Source organism: Nomascus leucogenys, chromosome 7b (genome assembly GCF_006542625.1).
Source record: "Nomascus leucogenys isolate Asia chromosome 7b, Asia_NLE_v1, whole genome shotgun sequence".
In the NCBI taxonomy this organism is placed as follows: Eukaryota; Metazoa; Chordata; class Mammalia; order Primates; family Hylobatidae; genus Nomascus; species Nomascus leucogenys.
Genome location: NC_044387.1, coordinates 100970715 through 100990680, shown reverse-complemented (window position 1 = coordinate 100990680; position 19966 = coordinate 100970715).

Genomic DNA, 19966 nt, shown 5'->3' with positions numbered 1-19966 from the left:
GAGAACAACTATGCCGCGTAAATAACAAAAAAAGCTGATGCAAACCCTTCCCCATGGGGCAGGCTTCATTCTGAACCTGGATAAAAATCACATTATGCAACAGAAAAGTCTATACAAGGCCTGAAGAAAATAAACATCACAATGCAGGTTTTGCTTTTTCTAAATTTAATTTAAATTTAACATTTAAGTATGCATGGCAGCTATGTAGTATATATATATATATATATATATATATATATATATATATATATATTTCAGCATTGTCTTACAGGAAAATGTTTTATTTGTTTGTAATGATAGTAATAAAAACCTTTCCTAGTTGAATTGCAAAGTTATCCAAACTCAACATTGTCTATGAGTATTTTATGTGAAGTATACATTTGTTCAAAAAATGTATAAGCCTAAGCAAGGCCGTATATATGTGGAAATATATTACATTCATACAGGAAAAGTGTTACTTCAATTTTGTATTTTCCAGATGATTCACACCAAACATGCTTATCTCACTGAAATGTCTCCTTGTACCATGGTTTTTAATTTGTCTTCCTTAGACATATGTAATTTGATATTTACAGTACAGTTTTATAGCAGAATAATTTTCTCTCATTGATAGAAAAAATAGTTACAGGAAGATCTTTAATATTCTTTTCTCTATCCTTTCGAATTTAAAACTATTTAAAAGCTACTTAGTATGTTGAAATAAAAGCCACTTTATAAATCTTACTTGACTATCTCAAAGATTTTTATTTAATATAAATGCAAGCCAGAAGGAAGTTTAAAAATACCAAAATATTATATTATCAAATATGCCATTTGCAATGGTGTTTTTTTATTAAAATCACCAATTATTATTTCACATAAAATTTAATTGAGGTCATTACCCTTCTGGCAAGTTATTTGTAAAATTCTTTCTTATAAGATCTGTTATTGTAGTATTTTCCACATCAATGCTTCTTTCATATCTATATGCTTTTTACATCTATTTATAAAGATAATAGGCATCACTCATAATTTGACTGAATTAATAATCAAGTTATATATATTTAAATGCCTACAGAGAAAATACGGCCCTTTCCTTTCCTTTCTGTTAATGAAGCTGAAAACATAGGAAGGCTCTTGCATATCCAGTGAACCATTAGTGAGTCCCAACAAGCCGAAATATGCATGCATTCTGAACAAATGAAGCAAGCATTCTAATCACGTTTTCAGAGAAACATCTCCTCAGAGTATGTGAAAAGTTAACATTATGCCATGTCTTATGCATCGTTACTCACTTATATACAAATACAAACCTTATACTCATTTAGAGACAAGTTCAGTCCCTGCCAAAGATCACTTGCCTGTATGAAACTCTCTAGTTTTACTGGCCTTGATCGAGGCGGGCGGATCACGAGGTCAGGAGATCGAGACCACAGTGAAACCCCGTCTCTACTAAAAAAATACAAAAAAATTAGCCGGGCGTGGTGGCGGGCGCCTGTAGTCCCAGCTACTCGGAGAGGCTGAGGCGGGAGAATAGCGTGAACCCGGGAGGTGGAGCTTGCAGTGAGCCCAGACTGCGCCACTGCACTCCAGCCTGGGCGACAGAGCGAGACTTCGTCTCAAAAAAAAAAAAAGAAATTGAAGAGAAACTAGTAGTTCACATGGTTCATGATGAAAACTGCATCATGTGTTGGGATTGTACAGCCATTTGAATTGACAACAGTGTGACTATCATGACTATCTGGAGGTCTATTACCGACTTCTTTCCTTTCTTTCTCTTTTCCTCTCTATAAACATGGATTATTTTTATGCCCGCTACTGCACTCTTTACTGAGGGTTAAACAATTGCTACCTCACAGTTCCGACCGGTAAGAGCTAAAATTGCATTAAAGAAAGCTGTCATATAAACAAGCAGTTATATTCATGTGATTAACGTTATATTGAGAGACAAAAGCAGATAGAGAAGGGCAAGGACTACCAATTGATATGGTCCAAAAAGTGAAAATGCAGAATATTTTAAGAGAAATATCAGTATTAAATACAGATAATTGGGGAACAAAAGAGATATTTAATTGACAAATATATTTTTCTTTTCACCTAAGAGATTTGCTTTCGGAAATTTGACTGCAAGGTGAAGTTATGTAAAAGGAATTCTATTTTCTCACTAACATCTATTTTAAAATGGCAAACTTCATACTGCAACAGGACACCTGTCTCTGAAATGAGAAAGTCAATGTACTCAAAGAAATAAGACTTTATTAGTATGAGCATACTAATTCTATAATTGGTGTTGTTTTGTGGTATCTTCAAGAAATTTTCAAAAATGTTTCAATTCTGGACTCTTTTCCTGTGACTTGATGCCCTATTTCTTTTATCTTTTATTTCCATTCACCTCGTTCCACACTTGTATCCACATGAGAACTGCTCTCATTGTGCCCGACTCACAGGAAACATGCAATAATTGTTCATTATTCTTATTATTACTATTATGATCATGTTTATGTCTAAAAATATTGAAGTTCAATTTCACCTGCTATCAGTAGATAGACATTTCTAACGAAAGTTCTATAAACTGACAGCTAATCTTGATCATAAACATCTATTCCATTTCATTAGGGTTATAGATAAGAAACTTTAGGCGTAGAATTAATTACCAAAGTGACCAGACCAAGGTCAAACAGCTAACTGTTTTATTATGATACAGTTCTCTTGAGAAGTGTAACACAGAATAAAGAGTATAAGCTTTGGAGTAACAAACGAATGCGTTTAAAACCCAGATCAAATGTTTCTGAATTTTATAAACTTAACTACATTTAAGCTTCAATTCTCTTGTCTTTGAAATATTTATAATTAGAGGTTAGTAGGAATTTATAGGTAAAATATTTAGCACAATAAATTATAGTCTGTATTCAATTATACTTTGTTTTCCTCTTATTAATCAATCATGTTACTTCTTTATGATCTTCGTTAGCCTGAATATTCCAGAATTTAAAGTTTAAAATTCTGAATAAGATGTTGTAGATCACTCATCCAGGTATATTAATTTTAAATGTTATTATAAATAAAATATACCTTATTTACATAGTTTCAGGATCCTAAGAATTGAGCATTCAGAGAACTGAAAAGTTATGGCTATATAAATAAGAGTTTAATGCTTGAAAATACAAAGCTGTAATATGTAACATTTACATATGAGAACTTCTTAAAGTTTGTGCCAATATATTTTGATTTTTAATTTTTAACTATTAATATAAATAATTGCTCTACTTCGTGCTGTTGAGTAACCCCTATTTGCTGATAGATTTTTATCTCATATACAAATCTCATTGATTCTTGGTAGTTGACTCAAAAAAATTTGTTAGGAAGGACTTTGAAGTGAAGTTGGGGCAAAGTGTAAAAGAAAGTCATGTTCACTTAATGGGTGCAAGAGAGAGAGTATTGGTATAAGTTTTATGATTTGCCCTTCTTAGCTAATAAAATATTACGATAATATATTTATTACAATCTATTTTCGGTCCATTAATCAAATATTATTGTCTGAAGTCATATTTGTAGCCATTTGTCCAGGTATTTATTTTTGAAGTGATAAAAAATCATTAAATCCAGACTTTTTTCTGAAATTATAAGGCATGGTGGAAGGGAACTTATATGTATTGGGTGTCTATTATATGTAGATTCTTAATTATATACTATTTAATTAATTCCTCAATAAATCCAATTAAGGAAGTATTATTTTACCCTCTACATAGGGGAGAAGAGAACAGGTTCTGACATATTAATTTTCCCCGGATATTTGATAACTAAGTGGGAGAAGCAGAATTCAAACTCAATTGGTCTGATTAGAAGTTGGTGCCTTTTCCACTCTGTAGCTCTCTGCAGCATGTGAATAGGTACTAAAATATTTGCCATATATTAAGCAATAACTTAGATGAAAGTTATGCAATGGGTTTGTTCAATAATGAATACATTCATTAACTCAATACATATTCACAATACCCATTTTTGCCCTGAATTCCTAATGAGCATATCTCAGTGACTAATTGAGATCTTGGGATGTGTAATAATTCCTGTGCCATGTCCAAAACTCAACTCCTCCTGCCTACCTCCCCGAAACCTCCAGCAACTTCTCTAGTCTTTCCTGCCTCAATAAATGGAAATTCCACCCTTCCAGTTCAGGTCAAACAATTGAATTCACAATTAAGTTCTCTCTTTCACTCAAATCTCAGCCAGAAAACACAACCAGAGGGTGCAGTGGCACAATCATAGTTCATGGAATTCCTGGGCTCAGGAGATCCTCCTGCCTCAGCCTATTGAGTAGTTGGAATTACAGGCATCAGGCACTGCACCTGGCCCAGAGAATCTTTTTAGTTATTCTACCAAAATATATTCTGTATCCTCCATGTTGTCCCTCCTTCACCACTACAATCCTGATCTAGGCCACCACCACCTTTGGTTTGGTTCACCCTAGTGGATACCTACAGCTTCTTGCTCCACTTCCTCTACAAGAATAGGCTCTTCAACAGTCTATGCTCAATCTAGCAGTTGGAAAGGGCATTATAAGGGATGGGCATGGTGGCCTGTGATCCTAGCAGTTTGGGAGACCAAAAAGAGAGGATTACTTGAGGCCAAGAGTTCAAGCTCAGCCTGGGCACCAGAGTGAGATCCCACTTCTCAAAGAAATGCAACAAAAACAATAAGCCAGGTGGATAATTTGCAGTAGCTGGAGCCTGTAATCCCAGCTACTTGGGAAGCTGAGTTGGGGGACTCAGATGAGTCCTGGAGTTTGAGGTTATGATGACCCATGATCACACCATTACACTTCAGCCTGGGCAAAAGCACAAGATCCTGTCTCAAAAAAAAAAAAAAAAAAAAAAAAAACTATAATGAAAGTACTATAAAAATCAAGTCAGGTCAGATTCTTTTACACGCATGTCCTAGACTCTCTAGTGACTTCCCATTTCAATCAGAATTAAAGTCCTCACCACTGCTTACAAATTTACAAATGTTTGATTCTTGACAAAGTCTCCAACCTTATGTCCTTAGTCTGTGCCCTCATTTATCCCACTCCAACCACACTAGCTACAGTTTTTCAGGCACTTCAAACTTGCCAGGTATCACGGACGTTGCTCTTTCTGTCTGGAATGCATTTCCCTCCGGTATCTGCGTGACATTTCCACCTGTTTCATGCTTGTGCTCAAGCGCCACCATTTCAGAAAGCCCTGCTCCAGCCTCCTTCCTTACCTCGCCTTCATTTCTACACAGCACTTACCTGATAAAGACACTGTCGATCCTTATTATTCACAGATTCCATATTACCAAGTTCACCTACTTGCTAGATTTTATTTGTAACCCCTGAATCAATACTTGTGGTGCTTTTGCAGTCCTTCACAGATGTGTGCAGCGTGGCAAAAATTTGTGTCACTCAACACGCACATTCCCCGCTGAGGCTGAACGAGGTGATGCGCGGCCTTTTGTCTCGGCTCCCAAGTGTCCTTTTTGTGTTCTTGACAGTGCCATGTTTTTCACATTTGGGAATCTTTTTTGGTGATTTTGCTGTTTAAAATGGCCCCCAAACATAGTGCTGACGTGCTATCTAGTGATCCTAAGCCCCGGAAGGCTGTGACCTCCCTTGAGGAGAAAATCTGTGTGTTAAGTCTGTTCAGGGATGAGTTACAGGGCTGTTAGCCATGGGTTCAATGTTAATAAGTCAACAATATATATTAAATATGGTATCTTTAAACAGAAACATATATAAGCAAGATTTATATTGAGAGGTTGACAAAAATGTAACTAGAGGCTCACAAGAAATTAAACCTGTATTTAACTTAGGAGCAATAGTTCAATAGTTGCTAATTTAGTGTTTGCAGCAACTTTGTAGCACTTAACCACAAATAATGCGAATTGACCGGAATTTTGTTTACTATGCATTGTTTATAATACATAGACATTACACTAGCTTATATTAACATTAAATTACATACATTATATACACATCTAGCTTACACTAGAATGTAAGCCCTATGTTTTGTTCATTGCTATATTCCCAGTTTTAAGAAATAATAGGAGCTCAATGAATATTTGGTTCATACATAAATGAATGCGTGAAGCAATTATTTTGAATGATGAATTAATAACTAATGAATTATTAAATGTGAATAAGTAAAACGTCTAAATGTAAAAATAAATATAACATGAATAATGAATGAATAAATAAACCAATTATGGACTATGCACCACTCCAATATTAATGCTGGAATCATAGGATTAAAAGATAAGATAGGAGTTTTACTCTTGAGACTTTCATAATTAAGATAGCTAAACTGTTTGAGAAAACAAGTCACTCTTCTCTTTCCAGTCTAGCAGGTGAATTTCATACCGTTTAAAAGACTGCATGTTGATTCTATCTGTGAATCTACCTAAGACAATAGACAAGGTTTTCTTTAACATCTGCATTTAGTACTAGAACATGAAGTTTAATTTAGAATGTTTAACCATTTTCCTTATTACCCATTACTGCTATAAATGTGGTAAGGTGTAAGACCACTTGGTCAATATCATATCGATGCTTATTAGCTGTGTGATTTTAAGCAAGTGACCTAACTTCTTTGTATTTCAGTTTTCTTATCTGTTAAATGGGGAACATGATAGCATATCACTCACAATATTCAATTAATAACTATAAACCGCTTAAAATAACTGTCATGTATTATTGACGAGAATTCGTTCTAAAAGAAAAAAGCCATACATTTCTGAAATTTAAGGTAAGAAAAAAGATAAACGGAAGTACATATTAAGTAGAAGATATATGGAACTACAGTTAATTTCCTGGAATATCAGGACAGCCCACTGTATAGATTTTGCTACTTGGGTTTCCTTTTTATTTGTATTTAATTTAGAATAAGTTTTATTAGAACTTCATAATTTTGTATCAACATATGCAAATGTGCTCAGATGTTCCATTTCAGTAGTTACATTATTATATGTAAATTGAGAATGATTACTATGAATATCTATTTTCTTTCAAAACCTATCAGCATGAATTTTATATTTTTAAGCAAAAATGAATTATGCTAATATATTAACTCTTGAGGTACTATCTATTCCTGTAATTTTCCTTTCAAATGTATTTAACGTTATAATAAGGAGTTCTTAGTAGTTTAAATGTGTTTCTGTTTTGCTTTGCTCTTGTTACACTTCAGTAGAAGGAAGACACTGGGAATCTCCAGACCTCTCTCATCCCCTGTGTAGTGAAAGGTGCACTGCCTTAGCTTAAGCTGTGTGATAGTGGAAAAACTTTAACATTTTCCTCTGCTCTCACACCACAGCAATCAGCACAGAAGACTTTGTGACCAAATATGTGAGGAGTTTTCCCCACACCCCAAAGAGCAGACACCAGCTGGGCATCCTCCAATTCATTTCAATTCAATTCTGATGATGTCTACCTGGAGATAGCTTCAGATCCCACCAGTTGAGGGCTCAGTCTCCAAGACTGCCCCCTCTTTCCCACCAGCTGCAAGTGCAGACCTTGGGAACTTCTGACCCACTGGCATCAAGTTGGGGTCTCCACAACTCCTTCTTTGGGTGCAATTAATCTTGCTAGGGCGGCTCACAGAACTCGGGGAAACAGTACATTTGCTGGTGTATAGCAAAGGTTATTTTGAAGGATATACCTAAACAGCCAGATGAAGAGATACACAGGGCTAGGACTGGAGTGGTCTGGAGCACAGGAGCTTCTGTTCCTGTGAAGTAAGGCTTCACCACCCTTCCAATATGTGAATGTGTTCTTCTTCACCTTCTTATCAGCCTCCACATATTCAGCTATCTGGAAGCTCTTTAAATCCAGTCCTTTTGTGTTTTACGTGGTTCTTTATGACTGATTAAATCACTGCCTGCTGGTGATCAACTTAATCCTCAACCCCTTTCTGCTACCCAGAGGTTGAGAATGAGGCTGAAAGCCTCAGCCCTCTAATCCGGGCTTTGTCTTTGTCTTTGGGGTGACCAGCTCCATCCTGAAGCTACCTAGGGGCTGCCAGCCACAGTCAACTTATTAGCACACAAAAACCATCACTCTGAAGATTCCAAAGATCTTAGGTGTTGTATGCCAGGAAATGGGAATGAAGACCAAACACATATTTCACTATATCACACATCACTAAAACAAAATACCAAAATACCACAGACTGTATGGCTTAAACAAAAACGATTTATTTCTCACAGTTCTGGCTGCTGGGAAGTTCAGGATCAAGGTGCTTGCAGATTCAGTAACTGGTGAGAGCCTCCTCTCTCATTTGCCACCTTCTTGTATCTCCTTACATGGTGGAGAGAGAGAGAGCATCTCTGAGTGCCTCTTCTTCCTCTTCCTCTTCTTTATTTATTTATTTATTTATTTATTTTTTTTGAGACAGAGTCTCACTGTGTCGCCTTGGCTGGAGTGCAGTGGCACAATCTCGGCTCGGCTCACTGCAACCCCCGCCTCCTGGGTTCAAGCTATTCTTGTGCCTCAGCCTCCTGAGTACCTGGGATTACAGGCACATGCCACCACACCCAGCTAATTTTTGTATTTAGTAGAGATGGGATTTCATCATGTTGCTCAGGCTGATCTCGAACTCCTGACCTCAAGTGATCCGCCCACCTCGGCCTCCCAAAGAGCCAGGACCACAGGCATGAGCCACTTCATCTGGCCCCGAGTGTCTTTTCTTATGAGGGCACTAATACAATTTATGAGGACTCCACCACCCTTATAACCTCCCAAACACCACACCTTCAATACTATCACATTGGGAATTAGAACTCCAACTATGGACTATGCACCACTAGAATTTGGGGAAAACATAAGCATTTTCCTCCAAATGCTTCATTTGTACATTTGTATACAACACAAATGTATTGTATTACAGTGTACAGCATATGCTCTGATGATGTAAGTTAGATTTCTATGATGTTTCCTAAAAATCCTCTCATTCACCAGCCTTTCTTACATGATACAATTTAATAACTGAGGGTTTTTACAGACTTCTGATTATTTCTTTCCATTTTTCTCCCATAGAAATTTCCCCTGTTAAAAACTGTTTACTTAACAAAATCCATTATAGCATTTGTTTAAGCCTCTTTTCCTGTCTATTTCAGTAATGTTTGCAGATAGTAAAAAGAAACCATGTTCTAATTAGTGAGGGTAAGAGTCTCAACACTTCGTTCCAAATGATATTATTTATGAAAACTGCACATTTTGAAGTAAAATAAATCTGGTATATATGGTAAAAACCCTCTCCTGAGGGTGACTACAGTCAATAATAGTTGTACATTTTAAAATAACTCACAGAGTGTCATTGTCATGGATTGTTTCTAACTCAAAGGATAAATGCTTGAGGGGATGGATATACTCCATTCTCCACTATGTGCTTATTTTGTATTGCATGTCTGTATCAAAACAATTCATATACCCCATAAATATATACACCTACTATACACCCACAAAATATTAAAAAATAAAATAAAATTATTGGAGGGAAAACTCTCTCTTGGATTTATTCTACAAAATTGAAGGCATATCTTCACATTTCTACTGACAATAGATTTCCAATATTTTAACTTTGCCCACTATAATTTTTCTTTTTCCTAATACCCTTATTTTTTGTTTTTCTGTGTGTGTGTGTTTGTATGTGTGTGTGTGTTTAATGGGGGAAGGCAGTAGTGGTAATGGTAGTATAGCGATTATTCTAATTGGAGGTCTTTTTTCTTTATTCTTGGTACCAGACTTTTAAAGTGTATGTTAGGTAGAACTTGCTTGTAAAGCTGTTTGGAGCCAGTGCCATTTTTGAAGACACGAGAGCAGCTATTTTCAACACAGATTCAATTAATTTAAAAACTATTGTTCTATTTGGGTTTCTGCTATTTATAAATCTTTTTTGGCAATGTATTTTTTTTTTCTAAAATACAGAACATTTCAACGAAGACTCAACTTTATCGCCATAACATGGTTTTTGGTATTTTTATTTAATTTCTAATTAATTGCTGCACTTCCATTCCTCACGTTGTTCATTTGAGATTTTTATTTTGCTTCCCCACCACCTCTTGACCAGATTTGCTAGGAAGTTTCTATCTTATTCTTATTTTCAAGGCATCATATTTTTATAACTATTCCATTAATTTCTGCTGTATTTTTTTTGCTTTCTTTTACTTTATTATGTTTCAGTGTTTTATACCTACCTTTTGGAGTTCAATACCCTAGCTCTCAACTTGGCTTTGTTTTGCTATAGCAATATGTAACATATTTCCACACATATCATAATAGTCTTTCATTCACAAGTATTTAAATATTTCCATTACAAATTTTTTCTTTAATACTGAAAAGCATGCTTGTGAATTCCCCAGTATATGTTTCTTTTGATAGTTTTTTAATGATTTCTAATTCTATGGGATTGTAATATGAGAACGTGGTTTATAGATGATCACTTTCCTATGGCCTAGCATGTGCTCAGTTTTCTTTTAATCCATATGAGATTGAAAAGAGTATATTTACTTAATTCTGGGAGTGTGAGTGAAAGGTTGGGTAATGTCATTTAGAATAAGCTAGCTCATTGTATTATTCAAAACTTCTGTTGTTATCCTTTCCTTTATCTCTTTGATATATCAGTTTCTGAAAGAGATATGGTACAATTTCCCATCATGATTATAGATTTTTAAATTTCACTTTGCAAGTCTGTCCAATTTTCCTTTAAATAAATGAACATACATATGATATTAAATGTATGCATGTTAATGATTGTCCTAATTTTCGAGTCACTATTTTTATTAAGTATAGACTTATTTTCCCTAATGTTTTTTGCCTTAAAAAATGTGTTAAATATTAAAATAACTGAACCAGATTTCTTTAGTAAATTTTTGGCATTTTTTTACTTACAGACTTTGAGTGATATATGTTTTTAGGAGTGACTTTTGTAAACGGGATTTGACTGAATTTTAATTTTCAAATGAACATTGATATGGTTTGGCTCTGTGTCCCCACCCAAATCTCATCTTGTAGCTCTCATAATTCCCACATGTTCTGGGAGGGAGTCAGTGGGAGAGAATTGAATCATGTGGGTGGGTCTTTCCTGTGCTGCTCTTGTGATAGTGAATAAGTCTCATGAGATCTGATGGTTTTAAAAATGGGAGTTTCCCTGCACAAGCTCTCTCTTTGCTACCACCATCCATGTAAGATGTGACTTGCTCCTCCTTGCCTTCCACCATGATTGAGAGTCCTCCCCAGCCATATGGAACTATAAATCCATTAAACCTCTTTCTTTTCTAAATTGTCTAGTCTCAGATATGTCTTTATCAGCAGCATGAAAACGGGCTAATACAGTAAATTGGTAGCAACAGAGTGGGGCATTGCTGAAAAGATACCTGAAAATATGGAAGCAACTTTGGAACTGGGTAACAGGCAGAGGTTGGAACAGTTTGGAGGGCTCAGAAGAAGACAAGAAAATGTGAAAAAGTTTGGAACTTCCTAGAGACTTGTTGAATAGCTTTAACAAAAATGCTGATAGTGATATAAACAATAATGTCCAGGCTGAAGTGATCTCAGATAGAGATGAGGAACTTGTTTGGAACTGGAGGAAATGTGACTCCTGTTATATTTTAGCATACAGACTAGTGGCATTTTGCCCCTGCCCTAGAGATTTGTGACACTTTAATTTGAGTGAGATGATTATCTGGTGGAAGAAATTTCTAAGCAGCAATGCATTCAGAAGGCATTCAGTTTTACAAGAGAAGCAGAGCATAAAAGTTTGGAAAATTTGAGCCTGACAATGCGATAGAAAAGAAATCCCCTTTGGGAGGCCGAGGCAGGTGGATTGCCTGAGCTGAGGAGTTCGAGACCAGCCTAGGAAACATGGTGAAACCATGTCTCTACTAAAATACAAAATATTAGCCGGGCGGGGTGGTGTGCACCTGTAAGCCCAGCTACTCAGGAGGCTGAGGTAGGAAAATTGCTTGAACCTGGGAAGAGAAGGTTACAGTGAGCCTAGATCATGCCACTGCATTCCAGCCTGGGTGACAGAGTAAGACTCCGTCTCAAAAAAAAAAAAAAAAAAAAAAGAATCCCGTTTTCTGAGAAGAAATTAAAGATGGCTGCAAAAATTTGCATTAGTAACAAGGAGCCAAATGTTAATCCCAAGAACAATGAAGAAAATGTCTCCAGGGTAAGTCAGAGGTCTTCATGGCAGCCCCTCCCATCACAAACCCAGAGGTGTAGGAGGAAAAGGTGGTTTTGTGGGTCATGACTGGAGTCCCTGTGCTATGTGTAGTCTAGGGACTTGGTGTCCTGCATCCCAGCCGCTCCAGCTTTGACTAAAAAGAGCCAACGTACAGCTCAGGCTGTAGCTTCAGAGGGTGTAAGCCCCAAGCCTTGGCAGCTTCCACATGGTGTTGAGTCTGTAGGTACACAGAAGTCAAGAATTGAGGTTTGGGAACCTCCATCTAGATTTCAGAGGATGTATGGAAACGCCTGGATGTCCAGGCAGAAGTTTGCTCCAGGGGTGGGGCTCCCATGGAGAACCTCTGCTAGGGCAGTGGGGAAGGGAAATGTGAGGTTGGAACCCCCACACAGAGTCCCTACTGGGGTACCACCTACTGGAGCTGTGAAAAGAGGGCCACCATCCTCCAGACTCCAGCATGGTAGATCCATTGACAGCTTTTTGCTGTGTGCAAAGCCACAGACACTCAAAACCAGCCCATGAAAGCAGCTGGAGGGAGGCTGTACCCTGCAAAGCCACAGGGGCAGAGCTGGTCAAGATCATGGGAACCCACCTCTTGGATCAGAATGATCTGGATGCGAGACATGGACTCAAAGAAGATCATTTTGGAGGTTTAAGATTTGACTGCCCTGCTGGATTTTGGACTTCCATGGGGCCTGCAGCCCCTTTGCATTGGCCAGTTTTTCTCATATGGAATAGCTGTATTTACCCAATGCCTGTACCCCAGTTGTATCTAGGAAATAACTAACTTGCTTTTGATTTTACAGGTTCACAGGTGGAAGGGACTTGCCTTGTCTCAGAAGAGACATTGGACTGTGGACTTTTGAGTTAATGCTGAAATGAGTTAAGACTTTGTGGGACTGTTGGGAAGGCATGATTGGTTTTGAAATGTGAGGACATGGGATTTGTGAGGGGCCAGAAGTGTGATAATATGATTTGGCTGTGTCCCTACCCAAATCTCATCCTGAATTGTAACTCCCACAATTCCCACATGTTGTGGGAGGAGCCCAGTGGGAGGTGATTGAATTATGGGGGCAGGTCTTTCCTGTGCTGTTCTTGTGATAGCGAATAAATCTCACAAGATCTGATGGTATTATAAGGGGGAGTTTCCCTGCACAAACAGTTTGTTTACCTGCCGCCATCCAGGTAATACATGACTTGCTCCTTCTTGCCTTCCGCCATGATTGTGAATCCTCCCCATCCATGTGGAACTGTAAGTCCATTAAACTTCTTTCTTTTGTATACTGCCCAGTCTTGGGTATGTCTCTTTGAGCAGCATGAAAACAGACTAATACAAATATGTTTCTTCATTTTTTTTTTGACAGGGTCTCACTGTAACCCAGGCTGGAATACAGTGGTGTGATCTTGGCTCACTGCAACCTCCACTCAAATGAATATCTTTCAATGAACGAGTTTAGTCTATTTATATTTATTGTGATTTCTGATGTATTTAGACTTTTTTCTACCATGTTACTTTGTTTTTGCCTTATTGTAAAAGGTTCATGCTTCTTTCTGTGTTCCTGTTGACTAAGTTAAGAAAATTTTTTAATTTCTTCTTCTCCCCTATTTGTTAATAATTCTTAGATGGTATTTCTTTTTGTTAAACATTTTCTGTATACAATTATTAACTTAATGTTTAAATTTAATTAGTACCTCTAATATCCTCTGATTTTTTTTCAAAGCCTTTGAAACTTTTAAGTCTTATCTTTTAGATTTTCAATTTTGATATATTGCTATTATTTTATTTCCATCTGTTTAAATTTGTTTTTGTTAACAAACAATGCTTATTTAGGCTAAAAACATGTTTATACAAGTTTTTAGCTGTTATTCCATCTTCAAGTCATTTCTGCCTCCTAGCATCAATTTCCTTCTTATTGAGGTATATCCTTTACTATTTCTTTCAGCCCACATCAATAACTAATATATGGCTATCTATTGCTGTGACAAACTATCCCAAAACTTAGTGACTAAAACAACTACCATTTCTTTCTGTCTCATATATTATGGCTACGAATTTCTGGCAGAGGTTGTCTAGCTGATTCTGCTGTTCTGTATGGTACTGACTGAATGAATCACTTGGTACTATCCAGCTTGAAGCTGACCTTTCTTGAAAGTTCCAAGATAGCTTTACTCACAAGGCTGGCACTTTGCCAGGTATGACATCAAGTCTAAGCTAAGCTGGCCCCTTCTCTTTCCAAGGTTTGTTCATTTGCCCTTTCCAGCTTGATGGTCAGGCTTCTTACATTGTGACTTGGGGCCTTAAAAAATGAGTCAAAACAAAGTCAAAAAAACAAGCAAGGGCAAAAGGACTCCCTAATCAATAAATGGTGCTGGGATAACTGGCCAGAAAATGGAAACTGGACCCCCTCCTTACGCCATGTACAAAAATCAACTCAAGATAGATTAAAGGCTCAAATGTAAAACCTAAAGCTATAAAAACCCCGGGAAGATAACTTAGGAAATACCATTATGGACATAGGCCCTGGCAAATAATTCATGAGAAAGGTGCCAAAAGCAATTGCAACAAAAACAAAATTGACAAATGAGACCTAATTAAACTGAAAAGCTTCTGCACAGCAAAAGAAACTATCAACAAAGTAAACAGCAGCCTACGGAATCAAGCAAAATATTTGCAAACTATGCATCTGACAAAGGTCTAATATCCAGAATCTATAATAAACTTACACAAACTTACAAGAAAAAAAATTATTAAAAAGTGGGCAAAGGAAATGAAAAGACACTTTTCAAAAGAATACATACATGAAACCAACAAATATATAAAAAATGCTCAACATCACTAATCATTAGAGAAATACAAATCAAAAACACAGTGGGATACCATCTCACACCAGTAAGAATGGCTATTACTAAAAAGAAAAAAATAACAGATGCTGGTGAGGTTGTGCTGAAAAGGGAATGCTTATACACTGTTGGTGGGAATTTAAATTAGTTCAGCCATTGTGGAAACCAGGTTGGTGATTTCCCAAAGAAATTAAAACAGAATTACCATTCAACCCAGCAATCTTATTATTGGGTACATACCCAAAGTAATATATATCTTTCTACTATAAAGACACTTGCTTGTGTATGTCAATTATGGCACTATTTATGATAGAAAAAACATAGAATCAACCTAAATGCCCATCAACAGTAGACTAGATAATGAAAATGTTATATATATATATACACCATTGAATACTATGCAGCCATAGAAAAGAATGAGATACGTCCTTTGCAGCGACATAGATGGAGCCAGAGGCCATTATCCTTAGCAAACTAATCCAGAAACAGAAAACCAAGTACTGCATGATCTCAGTTATAAGTAGAAGCTAAACATTGAGTACACATGGGTACAAAGAAGAGAACAACTGACATCAGGGCCTACTTGAGGGTAGAGGGTGGGAGGAGGCTGAAGATCGAAAAATGACCTATCAAGTACTATGCTTATTATCTGGGTAATGAAATAATCAGTACCCGAAATCCCTGTGACACACAACTTACCTATATAACAAACCTGCTCATGTACCCGTGAACCTAAAAGTTAAAAAAAAGCCAAAAGCTGAAAATCTTTCTAAATTATAGGTTCAGAACTAGACTGAGCCCCTTCTACCATATTCTGTTAGGCAAGCAGTCACAGGGCAGTCCAGATTCAAAGGGGTGGAAGAATGGACTCCATCTCTTGATGGGGAAATGGCCCAGGTAAACAGAAAGAGAAGAAATGATGGGACCATTATACAGACAGTCTCCACAACCAGAACACTCTCTTAGTTTTATTAGAAAGTATTTTATTTTGTCCTCACTCTTGAAATAATTACTTATTTATATATAGTACTTTAGGTTGATCCTTATTTTTCGTCAATAGTTTCAAGATACCCTTTCATTCCATTGCCTTCAGTGCTTATTTTGGATAATGAAAAGTATGTTGTCAGAGTACTTTCTATTCCTTTTAGGAAGTTACTCATCTTTGGTCTTACAGATTAATACCTTTCTCTTTTTCACTGAGGATCTTCTATTTTTATGATATGTTTAGGTATAGATTGCTTTTTCCTTACCTTGCTTAGGAGTCAAGGAGCTATTTTTATCTGAGAATTCTAATTCTATAAAATAATTTGGCATATCTATGGGAAAACACTACTCCCTTATTCTCTGAATTTTGTTCTTTGGAACTTCCCATGAATGCATGCTGGACCTTCTCATTCTATCTTCTATTTTAGCTGCTTCCTCTTTGTATTCTCCATCCATTTATTTCAATGAATTATTTAACTTGATTTCTATAGATTTTTCTTTCAATGCAGTGATTCTCTCTTCAGCTATGTAGACTTTGCTGTTTAATTCACCTAATATGATTTTTATTTCAATGCTTTTATTTTCTTTTCTAGAATTTGTTTAGCTTCATTTTATAATTTGATTGTACTTTTTTCATACATTATTCTTGTTTTACAGTTTAGTTTATGTTTTTAAACATCTTAAAGATTTTTATAATCTTTTTCAAAGTATTCTCCCATTATATGAAGTTTTTTCAGTGTTGTCTGGTTTAGTAAGTCATTGACTTTTGTTCACAGTACATTCAGAAAGAATTATTAAATTTTTCTACCACCAGGTCTCTGATGGCTTCATTATTTTCATACAAGCTTTCCTCATAATCTTGGCTTGAGGTCCCAAAACAAGTGGCAGTGTGAATTTAGCCCCCACTCATGTTGGGACCTGATTGTGAAGTTGTGGGCTGCTTCCCCAAGTTGAACATCAGAACTTTTTTCATCCCTGTTTTATAAATGAATCAGCTCTTTGAGGCTTTTGGCTCTTTGGAAGGGTTCTCATTTCCAGAGAATCACATTCAGCAGTTCTGAGACCTTGTGTTCCTTCAGGCATATTAAAATTAAACTCCCTAACCATCAAGGATTATATACAAAGAGTGAAACTCCCCAAATCATTGGGACTTAGTATATATGCCTCTCTTTGTTGAGTCTCTACTTTTTAAAAAATAACACCATGATATTAACTTTTATTCCTATTGAATATGTGTGTGTGTGTATGCATGTACATGTGTTTATAATTTGTTGTATGTTTGGAATGGGAAGGGGTTGGTTCATTTGAGTTGAGACTTATATTTACTCAATCTTCACTAACTTTTGTTTCCATTCTTAACCATCTGGTAGGAGGGGAGATAGAAAATACATTTTCTTCCTCTTTAATGTGTAATTCAGCTCAAAAATGTACAAATCTCATATATAAAATATTTAATCATAATCTAAATTTAAAAATGAATCTGATAAAATTTCTGAAAGGAAATTATAAGCGATAGAAAGGTGGACATCAAATGTTTGAAATTTATTGATTAGAAAATTCTGGGGAGACTGACCCCCCATATTTTGCACAGTTCAATAACCTGTTACACGGAGAGTCTTCTGATTTAAGGGAGGTATCTTAAGTTAGAATCAAGGACGTGAGTATTTTTTTTTAACATACAGTTGACCCTTGAACAACACAGGCTTGCACTGCCCAGGCCACTTACCCACTCATTTTGTTTAACAAATAGTTGCCCTCCCTATCCTCAAGTTCTGCATCTGTAATGAAAAAAGACTGAAAATCTATTAGTGGGATGATAAGCTCGCGGATATGAAGGGCTGACTTTTCCGATACTGGGTTCTGCAGGGCTGACTGTGGGACTGGACTCTGCGTGGCTTTTGGTGTCTGCAGGGGGCCTGAGACAAATCCCTTGCAGATACCAAGGGGTGACTATATTTGGAAAAGAAATCTCAACTAAGGGTATAGATTTCTCATTTTCCTGAATCCACTTGCATCCCTTTAATTTGCCCACCCTCCCCCCTACCCACTTCAAGCAGTATCAGCCAAGGTTCACGGCCAGTAGTCAGTGTCTATTCACCTCCACTTCACACATTAGAGAGTAGAATCCACAACCACTGTGAAATTTAAAAAGGCACAACCGAATAACATAAACTTCTTTCCAGTCCCATTTATTCACCTCTAATGAGAATGCCAGTCAGATTTTAACTTTTTGTTTTGTAGAGGAAGATACCATTTTTAGATTTAGCCATTATAATCTATTTTTTTCAAATGAGAAAGTGTCAGAGTAGGGGAAACAAGGAGAGTCAAGAAAAAAAAATTCCTTAAGATATATTTCCTATACTGACTCTTTCTATAATACAAGATAAACAAATGTATACATTTTTAAAACTGTGTGGAGGGTCAGCAGAAAGTTCCTTTATTTATATCTGTGGTTCCTGATGTTGCCCTAATCAGAATATCTATCAAAAATATCAGGCCAATATCAAAATCAGAGAAAATAGTTGCCTTTAATGGAGACTTTGGTGTTTAATCCTTTGAAGCACATGGGAAGCAAAGATATGCTATATGCAAAGTAAAATCCTCTGCTGTCTTTGAAAGTACCAAAGGAAACTTTTAAGTGCAGCTCTCATTTCATCTTTACAGATAAAAGGTCTAGTAGGCAGGCTTATAGATGTCCACAGGTTTTCTCCACCATTTCAGTGTTTTTGAAATGAACAACAAAAACAGTTATCTTTGTAAAAAGTCAACTAGCACTTTAAACTACCTTTATGTTATATACATATTTTAAATATCTGAGTTGACAACTATTATTCTCTAAAATGTAGCCTTGTACTTAGGTATGCATCTTTAAAACCACAATGCCTATATTATATGCATAAAATCTATAGCAGATTACAAAAACTGACTCAATTAATTATAACTTGCATCCTCACATAGGTATGGATTTGCTATAATATGTCATTAATGAAAATGTTTAAACACATTAAATCTTTTCTTATTGTCATAAACTCTAAAAAAAAATTCTTTGAAACTTACATTTTAAACAGAAATGTTTACATTCAACAGATAAAGCAGAAAATGTTTATATGAAACACACACAACACACTATTCTGATATTTATTTTTTGGAATTTGGAAAAGTTACAAAATGATATTAAAATGACAAAATTAGGTTCCCCTAGAAAAAGCTTACTAATAATCTTTTTTCTTCAAATTCAAGAAACATGGCTCTTTAAAAAATGTATGAAGCTATCTATGTGGACCATGGCAGAAAGGGACAGACAGCATGTACCTTGAGACAAGGACCATAAGGCTGATTTAATCAGCAATTTAAAAATGGACTTTCCGAGCCTGGGCAACATAGGGAGACCCCGTCTCTACATTTCTTTTCTTTTCAATTAGCCATGTGTGATGGTACATGTCTGTAGTACCAGCTACTTGGGAGGCTGAGGTGAGAAGACCGCTGGAGCCTGGGAGGTTGTGGCTTCAGTGAGCTGTGATCATGTCACTGCACTCCAGCCTGGATGACAGAGTAAGACCCTACCTCAAAAAAAATTTTAAATGGACAAATAAAATAAGATACAAAAATAGGCTTTTCCATGCTAAAAAGGCAGCATTGGCAGAAACACAAAAGCATCTATTTTTATCAATTGGCTATTGTGTAGTTATAAAAATGGAGGTGGTAAAAAAACAAAATTCCATTCTCCTGATTTCTACCAATGTTCAGCCAATGTTCAGTGTTTAATAGTCAAGAAGAATATGCTTATCTCTCAATCCTTCTCATAAAGATTAAAGAATGCTCTGCCTACATGATGCTTCCTTTATTGGAGTGATTCTTAGACATCTGCCAGCGTCACAGTCAGCTGGAGGGGTTGTGAAAACCCAGATTGCTGAGCCCCCGACCAGACCAGAGTTTCGGATTCCATAGATTTGGGATGAGGCCAA